Below are 13,092 nucleotides of genomic sequence, written 5' to 3' on the forward strand. Positions count from 1 at the left end.
TCAACCTGTGATTGTGTCCTGTACTGTTTTCCTTCTTTCTTATACAGTTCGACATAATCACGGTAAATACCTACAATAGTTTTTCCTCCATCGATGTACTCTTTATTACTTTGTGATCTCAAGTAGTGACTCTCAATTCTAGGGATTGAGTTAATGTGTTTCCGCATATCATCTTTTATTTCGTCGGGTATTTTCCGATGGCGATCATGCTTCCCTCTTAAATCTTGCTCAATAACACCATCTTCTGATTTCTTCTTCATTATCGTGCTAGCAGCTCTGTGATTTATATCTAACGTGGACATAAAGAAATGTTTCCATACGCGTATTTTTTCTTCCCCTTTGAAGAAATAGTACGCCACATTTAAACCTCTTTTAGTTGTTGGAGTTCTTGTTCCTCTGTTTACTTGTGTGGTACATCTTGCAATAAATTCTCCTTGACGGTTAATGTTTCCCATTTCCCAAAAATCTGAGAATAGCTTTCTCCGATAATCTTCATCCATTTTGGTTGAACAAGCAAACTTACAATTCTGACAAGTTTTTCTCAATGACCTGGCTGCGACTTCCTTATGTGTAGTCCTTGATACATATTTTTTACCGGCATTTCTAAGTTGTTTTACAACATTTTCTTTCCATAATGATGGATCTGTCTTTCGTTTTCTTCCTCGTTTCGTGGTATCGGATGAACCAAAGTCATCGTTGCTCTTTGACTCCGTCGACACATGATCTATGGGAGATAGTAAGGCAGAAGTGTTTTTAATTTCTTGCGACCGCCGTTTTCTTGAAGGTGACTGCTTTCTATAGTTCTCATAATCTTCAGAAGATGAACTACTAAGATCTTCTGAAAGCACGTCTGGATCCTTATCTGGATCATCACTATCCAAAATATAATCACGCCACTGTTAATGGTCTAAATGAGACATTTTTTCGATAGAATGTGTTCCTGGAAGTTGCACGGAACTGTCACACTTAGTGAAAAACTTCTTTCGCAAATTTCTAATAGTTCGATAATCAACCGATTGGAAAAAAGAGTCGTGTTCAAAAGGCACCGGTTTCTAACACTCTCCTTCTTCAAATCTTAAACCAGTAGTTTTAGTTCTTTCAGTCTGCTCTAGTTTTTCTTTACAATCATTACCAGAGTCACTTTCATTCTTGTATGCACAGGATAGCCCATCATAAACCATATCCACTATACATCGTCCGCTTTCCATTTTCTGAAAAGATATAAAAAAAATAACATCGTAAAATTCTAATATTGATTAGTATTATTTTACATTAAATTACCAATGTCATGTAGCATACAAAATGAACCTGAAGCTCCTGGAAATGAATAGAGAAAGTTGAAAATGAAATGAAGGCTCCACACGGGAACTGAGATTATTTTGTCTCAAATTGAAATTACAAATTTGCATTTTAATAATCAAGGTAGTATTTATTAAAAAACAAAACTATAATAATGGATCTGAAAAAAATACATATGTTTGGCATTCTGATAATTTTTAATACCATTATGTCCGGTGGAGACAAAAGTGATTCGGATTCTATGAAAATGAAATAACACTTAAATTCACAGAGAAAACATAATAGAGCACTTATGGAGGCGTGCTTTTGAAGCGGGAATTGGCAGACGTCAAGGCATGAACTAGATGTCAGCGTAATGTCACTCGTAACGTCATTACCTGCTTTAGTTCTTCATAGCACCCGCCACAGCAACTATGGCTGTTTCTATCGGCTTTAACATGCACAATGCTTTATTAAAGGAAATACGAGTATTTATTTCTCCATAATATCTCTCGTTAAATTTCCCTACAACATTTTCGGTTGGAGGAATAAACAGCAGACAGTAACCCAATACCAGGAACAATCCCACTTTTGTTAATTAGAAAATGCAGATGAAAACAGACAACAGTGCTATTCCTGTTAATAATAATAATAATAATAATAATAATAATAATAATAATTCTTCGTGAGCCTCAGCGAAGTTTAGATACTCTTATACTATTCTGATATTTAATTTTTAGAAGGAATATTTACGAAAAATGTGTTGTCGGAAACAGCATACCTTAGAAAATCGAAAATAGTATTACGATAAATTTAAAGTGACATTATTCAAGATGTAATAATATTTCGTCGTGTTATAATGCTAAGTGATGTAACTGTAAAGTAGGTACATTATTAGAAACATCAATATCCTTTTACATTAATACATTTACCTCCCATTTAGGTAAAAGATGACTGTTACATAATGTTAGATTACAATAAGAAGAGTGAGATGGAAATGAATAGTGTTTCCAAGAAGTCGAATATGGGTGTATCTATATAAATAACGTTGTTCTACAAAATGCAACCAATTGAACATTTAACAATATAAGACGAATACAGTTGCATCTGCATATGTAACGGTCATCTGTTGAAGAGAATTCAGAAAGTAACTTACCTTCAGCCGAATACAGTTGCAACTGAGATGTAACTGTCCTCAGCGATGTTCACCCTTCGGAAGCTCGCTCACTACTGACGTATAGATGATGCAACACTACTAGGCACTCGTAGGCTGTCATTTACCAAAAACCGATGACCGTTATTAACGCTCCCAAGCGAAACCAGACGAGATATCATTATAATTTTTTTACAGGTGAAAGAGCGCACTTTTCTTTACAAGATTATAGGTTTATCTCAAAATCGCCATTTTCGAAGATGTAACACTCTTCTAGTGGGGGTGCGATAAAACATTCTGTTTTATTCCTTCAGTGATAATGATGATGAACCGTAACATTTTTAGTAATATTTTACTTACCTATTTTAATAAAAATGTCCATTATAACACTTATTCACAACTCTTTACATCCAGCGGCACACATACACACACACACACACTATTGGAAGTTTAAAGCGAAAGACGATGTATTAATCAAAGCTTCTCTCTCTTAACTCCAACTTACAACTATAATATTTTCGTCTTACAGAATACACACACCACGTGGTTACCTTCAACAAAACATGATCACACACGTCTTCAATAATTGGGGGACGCATACAAGCAACGAAAACATATCTCACCTCGGATTCAATACAGACATAACATAATACCTTTCACATCAAGACTTGGGAAAGTCGTGTTTCATTTTGTTTATACAGGCATCTCAATGGGAATGTGTTTCAAAACAATATCTCAGAGAATACGATCAATACTACACTGGTGCAGATGTTCATGCTATGAGTTCCAAAGCAATATCTCATCACAGCTTGAACATAAGCAGTATATTTGTTGGCATAATTTGATATTTGAATTCTTTGCATAAGTGATTTTAACTACTAGTCATTTTGTTCATGTAATTCTTCACATAACAATTTTACACGCAACACAAGCGCCAATGTTGACTTGTTAAAACATTAATAAATGATATGAGAAGCTTCCGTTATTTGATTATGTTCAATCAATGGAATCCAATACGTTTTAAAACAATCATATTCATCTTAGCAACCTAGAGAACGTTCCCAGGGCGAAAAGTTTCCCACACGGAAGTCATATATCGTTTTTTATCCCACGCATTAAAAAAAATCATCAAATACAATATTCACCTTAGCAACTAAGACAAATTTCATACAACCTGCTGAGAAGCTTCCATCATTTGAATATCACGTTTTCAGATCATAAACTACAGGCATTTCGTGGGAATAGAACTAAGCGGCTAAATCGCTTATGATCTTTGCGAGGAGATTGGGGGCTGGGGGTGGGGTTCCAAATAGCTAACCAATTCTATGAGAAGCTTCCGTTCTTAGCTTTGGAAGAGGGAAATATCATATGCTATATACTACATAGGGACCCAACGACAATCAATATATATGAGTGAACTCTTCGCCAGGGGAGACTAAGGGGTCCAAAATAGCTATCCAATACAAGACGAGAAGACGAAGACCAATCAAATGGGAAACTTCGGTCCCTGAACATCAGAGACTTGAGGTGAGGTCTAATATAGCTACCCAGTGCTATTAGAAGCTTCTGTTCTTAGCTCCCAAGGAGGAATGGGGACGAGGGGGTTAAAATACCTAGCCAATACACGACAAGAACATGAAAAAGGCATGTTTCATCTTGTTTTGTATAGCTGATAGTTGTCCAAGAGTATACTTCTTTATTCTAGCATAGCAACATACTGGTTTAGGCCGGTTTAGGCCCAGTATAGGCCTCATGGGAACTTTCCCACGCCAGGTCTAAAGGTCAAAGGTCAAATCCTTCCTAAGTGAATTATTCACTACTCTAACCAAACTGTATTTTGGATTTTGAATGCAAAAAATATATTCTTCACCTCCAATTAAAAAAATTCCAAAGAAGGTTACTTCTGAATTCCTGCTACATTTTAAAAATATTTTACCGTAAAAGAATAAATAATAAAACGTTATTTGTGTTGTAACGTACAGAATAAAGTTACGAACGTTTACAATTTTTACTGGGAATTAATACTATTTCCCATTTCGAAATTTCTTTTCTAAATAATATGAATCGCTGTAAATAATTGTAGATCACTATTACTCGTATCCAAGTAGATTTGTATATAATCTAAGGCAGGTCTGTAAAGTGTAACAGAACGTCCAAAATAACCCTCTTCAGCAACCGTTATTTGTAAAGGAATACCTAATAATTACATTTGGAAGTTGCTATGGTATGTCGAAACGACTTAATAAATATTTAGTGTAGCATAACGACAAATACTGTTTGTCCTATATGTAGACATAAATGGTGAGGTGAATGAAGCGGGGGCCGGATTCTACTTAGTTCCGGGCACCGAAATCTCTAGCTACAGCTCTGATCATGCTTTGGAACATTGTTCTTTATTTTTTCACTGTATATTTTCCTTTTCTATAAACATTCCTGTAAGGAAGTGTAAACTATTGGTGTACCTTCCATTACCTCATGAGAATAAAACTACAATATAGTGACGAATAGAAGCTCCAAATTTACATTTGAGTTTCAAAGAGAACGTCAAGTTGGGGGACGAGATTAGCTGCAATATTTCTCCATATTCACACAAGTATTTTATACCAAGTAATTTATTATTTAGTTTAATGTCATTATATTTCCACTTATTCCACATGACGTTAAAGAAGTTACAATTTTTATCAGAAAAGCAGAGTGTCTTTAACAAATTGGACTGGAAATTTGATTCTGATTTCCATTTCCAAAATATTTGTGTCATCAAGCGTTCAGTTTCGTCTTAGTTTATTTTATATATTCGCCATATTTCCAGTAATATATGACATTTGAATGCTTATTCACGAAAATATAACGGATTGCGCCCACCAACAAGAAAATACAAACAGGAAATAAGAAACACGGACTTGAGTAATACTGAATCATTCACACGTATATACACTAATGTCAACTAACTAATACACACATACAAACAATTAAACTTGATATACAGAAACATAAAATATTTCCATTGATGTAGTTGATCTGGTGTCGAACCTGAGCACCAAGGAAATATAACGTTACTGATATTTTGCCACGAATTTTATCAACTAATTTGGAATTTTCCAACTTCATAATTATGAAATGCAAATGTAAATTGATAAATATAATAAAACGAATAACTATCTAGAAGATTAGAGAAAACAAGTATTTTTATAAATTAATTTCGCACTTCATCAAAACACATGTAAATACCCAAGACAGTGAGACATATGTAAATAGCATACATCATGTTAAATAGAGGGCAACGGTAAAATAATAGATTGATCCTTAACTTTAAATCAAGAACACAATCATTTCTAACCAAGTAAATAAGGTAGTATTTCCTTGAAAAATTGTTTAGTCCTCCTTATGTTATGTTTCTAAGTACTGTCCGTATTCATTGGAAGAATTAACAATTCGCTTACTGCTCAAACCAGAAAGTCACATTGCGAATTTGCAAAATATATAAGGTTCCTTGTACTTGATGATAATATGTAAAGCCTTGGTCACTCTCAACGTTCAATATCAAAACATGGGAAGACTTTTTAGCATTATTTCTTTTTGATTGTGTAGTCCAAAGTCGATTAGTGCACAATTAATGGACACTTTACTTCCACTATTTTGTCTTATTTCACTAATCTGACTGCCGAACATATGAGGTATTCATAAGTATCAATTACCAATCCACTGTTTCGTACCGACACATTTGTGATCGCTTCGTACTCAAGGAGGATATCCTTTTCATGGTTCAGTTCCAGCTGTACTGCCACAACACCAACCAATTTGTAAGTAATCAATAAGGCTTAAAAACCTTTCTACGATATCTATCGTTCACTTGCAATGTGTTTGATAATGAGTCCAAATTTACTCAACATTAACCTCATCTTTCTATACAGTTGCTACAGTGGATTGGCGAATTGTTCTACGGCTGCCGTTGCAATCTTATATACTTTTTCAGAACTTAATTGAAGTGCAGTCACAACGTATCCAACTTATCTGCGGCCGCAAGGCAGTCCTTAGAAGAAGGACGTCTTCGACGGACTTAGAGGTGATTTCCTCAGATTTACACAAACCTTCTGGTTACAACAGTTACATTAACATTGAAAATCTTCCAACTGAAGTTAACGCTCCCTCGGTCGAGGAAGTCAGCGCATCGCCCACTTTTGTACTTCTGGAGCTACCATTATCCATTATAATGTTGTACTAATGTATTGTGCCATCTAGCTGTTAATTTTGCGAAAGTAACTTAGTTGGTAGAAGGTTTGGCGCAAGGAATCAGCGTGAAATATACTATGTTTTGTATTGAAGTATAACACGAGTGAGCGCTGCTCTCACACCTTGACCGATGATGTCAGTCAAACTTCATTAGATACTTTACGTAAAATGGAGTTCCATTAGTTTCAAGTTCTATATTGAGACGTGCTGTTATCTCCACTGTAATACTGGAACATAATTCGTTTTGTGCAATGCTATTGTTATGTTATCTAGATTATACTGCATCAAAGTGTGTTAAGTCCGTTCGTCAAAGCGAAAGACTTTTTCCTTGTTTTATAAAATATGAAGTCAGAAGTTGGTAATTCTACATTGCCCCTTATCAAAAGTTGGTTGTACTGTTGTTTGTTGAGTTTCCCTCCATTGTTATCAATTGGCGCGCAGTTCTAGGTTACTGTAGCTGACGAGAATTTCAAGCGTTTGACGCTAAGTTTTCATTACTTTTAAATGGATCCTTTGAAAGTACAAGAAGCTAATTTTGGTAAAGGAAGGAATAAACGTGCATTGAAGGACAACTGGAAAAGAAATGTGGCTAAACGAATGAGGTACGTTTAATTCCTATTTTCTGAAAACCTTTGTTCCTATGAATGTGAATTTATGAAATTTAAAAAAAAAACGACCGTATTGTAACTAACGCAGTAAGCCCTTCTGATTGTGATGTAAACGTTTTAAATAATTTGTTTCAAAAGTAATTCTTTTACATTTCTAAGGAAACCTTTTTCTATTTTGTAACATACTTACAGTAGGCTTCATCGTACGTTGTATAGTAGTTTTTGGTAGTAAACGATATTATAATCTTTGCGAATTAAAGTGATTTCAGTGCAGTCAGATGTAAACATGTGTACAGCTCACCACGTTGTTAACCCTTTACTAAATTTGTCACACGACATGTTTACTGTAGCCATGATCATAGATTTCTTTTTTAATGTGGGGGCCGAAACTTCAAATTATATTCTCTTTATTTATTGCTATTTCATATTATTGAAAATAATTAAATAAGTCAGTACCTATTTTATTACAGATATTCAGCACCTTTTTTACCTCCACCACCTGGTTCCTGCAATCATAAAAGTATCAAAGCGTTTGAATGCAGTGAGCTGAGCTATCAGGATGTAAGACGGATGCATCAGAAATTCTACAGTACCCCGGACAGACACTTTCAGAACAACTTCATTTTGAGGCGGGATCAAACCAAATACCTTCAACTTTATATCATCGATTAATATCTACCAATTCAAGAAGTTACAGCAGCATAGAACTTATTGCAGATGGTTGCTGTGGGCAAAATAAAAATAAGGTATTAGTAGGAATGCTATGCACATTTTTAAGCGAGGATGCACCTGCTAAGTTGAAGGATAAAACCTTGATTTCCCCCGTTGTGGGTCATTCTTTCATACCACCCGACAGGGTCTTTGGCCGCTTTGACTCCGATGTAAAGACTAATGCTACATTAATTACCGATGAAGATTATTTGAAACTATTCGAAAATCATGTCAGGATTTACCGTTTGGGAAAAGACTGCCAAGTTCTTGACTGGAGGAAGTCCGTATCTCAGGTTTTGAAAAATCCCAGCCAATGGCATTTCAAACTGCAACTTTGTAAACGTATTGTCGTAAGAAAAACGGCAAAAGGGAATTGCACGATAACGAGGGAAATGAACTACAACATTGATTTTTGAGAAGGCAGGAGCATTTTGAAACGTGGAAAAGTTATCAGAAACATCCGACCAACAGTTCTGGGTAGAGGCGTCTGCTTGAAAAAATTCAAAATTAAAGTAATTAAGACTTTGTTAAGTAAACACTACGGTAATTCTTGGAACGAATAAGAAACTCTTACTTTCTTCACGGAAATTTTTGAGGAGCAATAACATTTGATGGAAACACTTGCTATCAAATCTGATGTTGGGGACTTGAATGACGAAAATGAGAGACTTGTCATATGATGCACAACCTATTATAAGAATCTTGTTACATTTTTTCTTATTTCAATACTTTGTATAAATAAAATACGACTGTGTGAAATGAATCTGTATTTATTATTTTTTCTTGATTATACTTTATTCCAATACCTTATTAACAACATTTAACTATAAAAATGCCAAAATTATGTCCATTAGGTGTAATGAATCAAAACTCGTTATGTCCATACTGTTGCAGAACTCGTTCTGTCCAAAATACTGTTACAAACAACGTTATGTCCAACCGTTTTTCTTTAATTACTTTGTACAATATTAATCAATTATTATCGGGTATTGTCCTCAAATGCGCATTAATATGATACAACTTTAGGAAAAAAGATAATTGCACTATTCACTTTCATAAAAAAAATTACCGTTTTTCGCGGTTTCTGAAAAATTGCTTAGTAAGGACATAACGAGTTTTGCAACTGGACTACTCATATGGTCTGAGTTATGTGTATTGAAGCCATACGTAAAATATTAGTATAATGGATCCCTCAGAATTACAAATTAATAGATGGATGTTGGAAGAAACTGATTGTGATATTGATGTTGGCTTATCCGACGATTTGGCTGATTCAGTTGCTCAAGAGTCATGTAACATTGAGCAAAACAGTTGAAGTAAATTATCTGGAGATGAAGGTGATGTAAATGAAGAACTCAAGGTTCGTCGTCTACAATATGTAGGAAGATATCCTGACGACAATTTGGAATGCTAAACACTCACGACAACAAAAGCGTAGTGTGCGCAGAAACATAGTCATGCATACACCAAGAGTAAAGGGAAACTACTGCAACAAACCATTGAGGGTTCTGGATGCATGGAAACTGCAGTTGTGGCAGAAGAAATAACCAAGCAGTAAATGACCCTCTAACTACAATGCGAGCTAAATACAGGAGTGAAAGTGATTTTGTAGACAAGAACCCTGAAGAAATGAGATCTCTGGTAGGTCTTCTATACTTAGCGGGGAAACAAACATCATCACATAATAGAGTAGACGATTTGTGGAGCACGGCTGGTTCTGCAGCTGAGTAAAAGTACGAAGAAAGTAAATTATCAAGGGTGAAATTAGTGGTTGTTACCAGGTAAACGCCGGGCTCATTCCTCTACCGATGACGTGACCGAAGTAGGCTCGACCGATGAAGTTGTAAGTCCAAAAGCATACTATCCAATTCTCTGGTGTGTAGTGGTCTTTAATGCACGGAACTTTTTGTGTTGGGGGTACCCTTCTTGGATATCTCTAATCTAAAAAAAGAGGAATGAAAATAGGAAGGATTTTACCTCTAGAGAAAATCATAATAAAGAAAACAGTATTGATCATCTTACAAAGAATTTAGATTAACAATAATATTTCAATTTATAAAATAGTTAATGATGTAAATCATTCTTAATCCTCTATTCTAAATGCATATTACGAGTCGAACTCCAAAAGAAACATTTCTCTCACGAAAAATCTTTTGTCTTAAAAAGCAGAAAAATCATATTTTAATTCGAATACAATTTGCCAAATAATGGAAATAAAACAAAAATAATCAACCATAATTTCAAGTACTTGAATCACCCGTCTTTATATGGGTTAGGATACAAAATGTACATACCCTCTAACGCCCTAAAACAGGTTCCCAACTAGGGTGTATCGAAGAAACGTTTTTCCAAACACTGGGTAGTGTGGAAAATTACCATTTGTGACTTGAAAGAGGCTTGATTTTTCACAAGTATAGAGGTCATTTATGTGGGACGCATCGTAGTGATTTTAATATGCAACTACGCTCAACAAATTCACAAAAAAATCCTTTTTCGACTACCTTATGTATTTTTTCTGCCTTGTTATTTATTGTTTTGTTTGCAACAAATATGTTAAATTCATGCCTCAGGGGTAGATTCCTATGCTGTTTAATTACGTTTTCCGTTAACAATTGTCAAATTTAAGATAAAAATGTGTTGGCATCACTGTTGAATAATTGTATTACAAACACAGTAGATGGCTTTATTAAAAAGTAGCAAATCTTTAAGACTCCCTTGAACAGCCAAGAAATGAAAGAACTTTTGCAAATTGTCATAGAGGTTGCTTCTTCAGTTTTCGGCATGTCTGCACGTGATAGCTACATGAAGGAGAACTTTGACTCTAGAGGTCATAAAAACTTTGCGGAAAAATTACTATGAAATAAAAGGAGAAAACTAGAAGAATATCTTCGCCTACACCTTAGAAAAAAAAAAGATATTTCCTAACATTGTTTGGGGTGAGTAGAGCCAATTGTTCTTGGTGAGCACTGAGTTATTTTCAAGTATTATAAGCTACGAAAATATGTAAAACGTTGAACAGTAATTACGAAGCTGTTAATAATTAGAAAGCTATATAATTAAATTAGTGTTTTATACAGGAAAACTTTATAATAAAACTCAAAGTCTATCCAACTAAAAACATCAATAGAATAACAAGTATTAGCCTAACATTAACATTTTTTAAACTGAAACGTAAGTAAGCATTAAAAATATCTCATTATTCATGACTTTCACATTTGTCATAAACAAAACAATAAATGACTAAAAGGGAAAAATGCATAAAGTAACCGAAGTACATTATTTGAGAAATTTTTATGAAACTGTAGTGCGTGGATGTATACCTAATCACTATCAAAGGTTCAAGGTCGATTATCGCCAATTAAACGACCTACAAAAATTCTGAAAGTCAGTCATTTTTCCGGTCAGGAATGGCTACTTTTTCGCACTACCGAAATTAAAATAAAAAAGAACTCTTTTTCGACACACTTATATGGTTAATATATATTGCTGTAATATCTGAAGAAAGAATAACGTAAACCTTATAATTTTGTATTTCATTGGATAATTTTCCCCTGTCCCAAGGCTTAAAAAACACATTATGAATTCAGACCCAAAAATATGTATACACCCTTCTTTCATCAAAGATAATCTTTTTGCTTATGTGTTTTTTTTGCCACGACTGTTCCGAGCTGAAGATATATGTAAAATGGGTTTAAGAACAAATGATAAAAAACTACGTCTATCTGATATATAACAATAAGAAATTATATAAAAAGCTATGAGTTTATCAGTTCCGGGCTCTACGTACTTTTGGGCCACCCTGTACGTATTATAAATGAAAAAAGTAGTTTAGATTTATACTTGCTGATGGTATTCAATATAAAAAATATTTTTATTTGTAGTACCTATCTGGGTAAATGTATTTAAAATATTGTGGAACAGCAGCGCAAATTTGATAACTATATCAAACGTGTGTTAAAATATATCTGTAAAAATTTGAAGCTCTTGATACAATTTAGGCTTGCAGGTTAGAGATTATTTTAAAATTGCTAAGTTTGCGTTACTCATATATGTAAGACAACAGAATTTAAGTGAGCACAATCTACCCAACTGTATTTTACCTCATATGTATGTTGGTAAGAGTATAGTACAGACAATATTTATTTATTTATCAACCCAAAAGAAATTCCTGCCCAATTACAGTGCCTACATATCAACTTAGATATATAATGTTAGAGTATAACGTAAAACTTGAATACAAAAAAAAATATGAACCTGATGCTTCAATAAAGAATATTAAATTAAAAGATTACATTTTACCTCTTTTCCATACAGAACATTCAATAATAGTTTTTTGAATGACTTTCTGAACAATGAAGTATATCCACATCCTCATAATATTTAATGATTTTATTGTATGTAACACGAATTCTCTACGCTGGTGAGATATTCAGTGCATTTCTACGCGCCCTTCTGCAGTAGAATAAGCCACTATTAAGCTTACGTGTTTTGAGGGATGGAAACTGTATCGTTATTTTTGAAGCTATGTCTATGCAGTCTATTTTGTTGTGCTAAAGTCTGTGTAACAAAATGAGGTCGTTCAACGTTCGTCTTTGCTCAAGTGTATGAAGTGTAAAGTTATTAATTAAATTATTATACGGTTCGTATTTTGGGTAAAGTCCTGTCCTCTTGTACGTGAGAAACATATGAATTTGCTTTGTATCTGCTCTACTTTTTGGCTACGTGTTTTCACACTAGTGTTCCAAATAAGTGAGGCATATTCAATTTTGGATGTTACGTAAGAAAAATATTTTTTTAAATATTACCATTTGTAAATTCGTTTGTCGTTCTTATAAGGAAAACAAATTTCTATATGAATCTTTGGTAATAGTTAAGTTGAAACCGGACTAGTTACGAGTGTCTCATTTCGTTTGACATAACTGTAATTGTTTAATTCTTATTCGATTAACCTCAAATGCACATGAAGAATGTAGGATCATGTTTTGAAAATTTACCTATAAAGTCTGCTAATGTACGAAAATTTTACGCAAGAACATTCTTTATGTAGAAGAATAACACAGAATCAGCATTTAAAAAGTATCATGGCTACCAAGAAATTGAAATGCTAATCAA

The sequence above is a fragment of the Thermobia domestica genome, chromosome 4, assembly GCF_964235325.1.
Source record: "Thermobia domestica chromosome 4, izTheDome1.hap1.1, whole genome shotgun sequence".
Lineage (NCBI taxonomy): Eukaryota > Metazoa > Arthropoda > Insecta > Zygentoma > Lepismatidae > Thermobia > Thermobia domestica.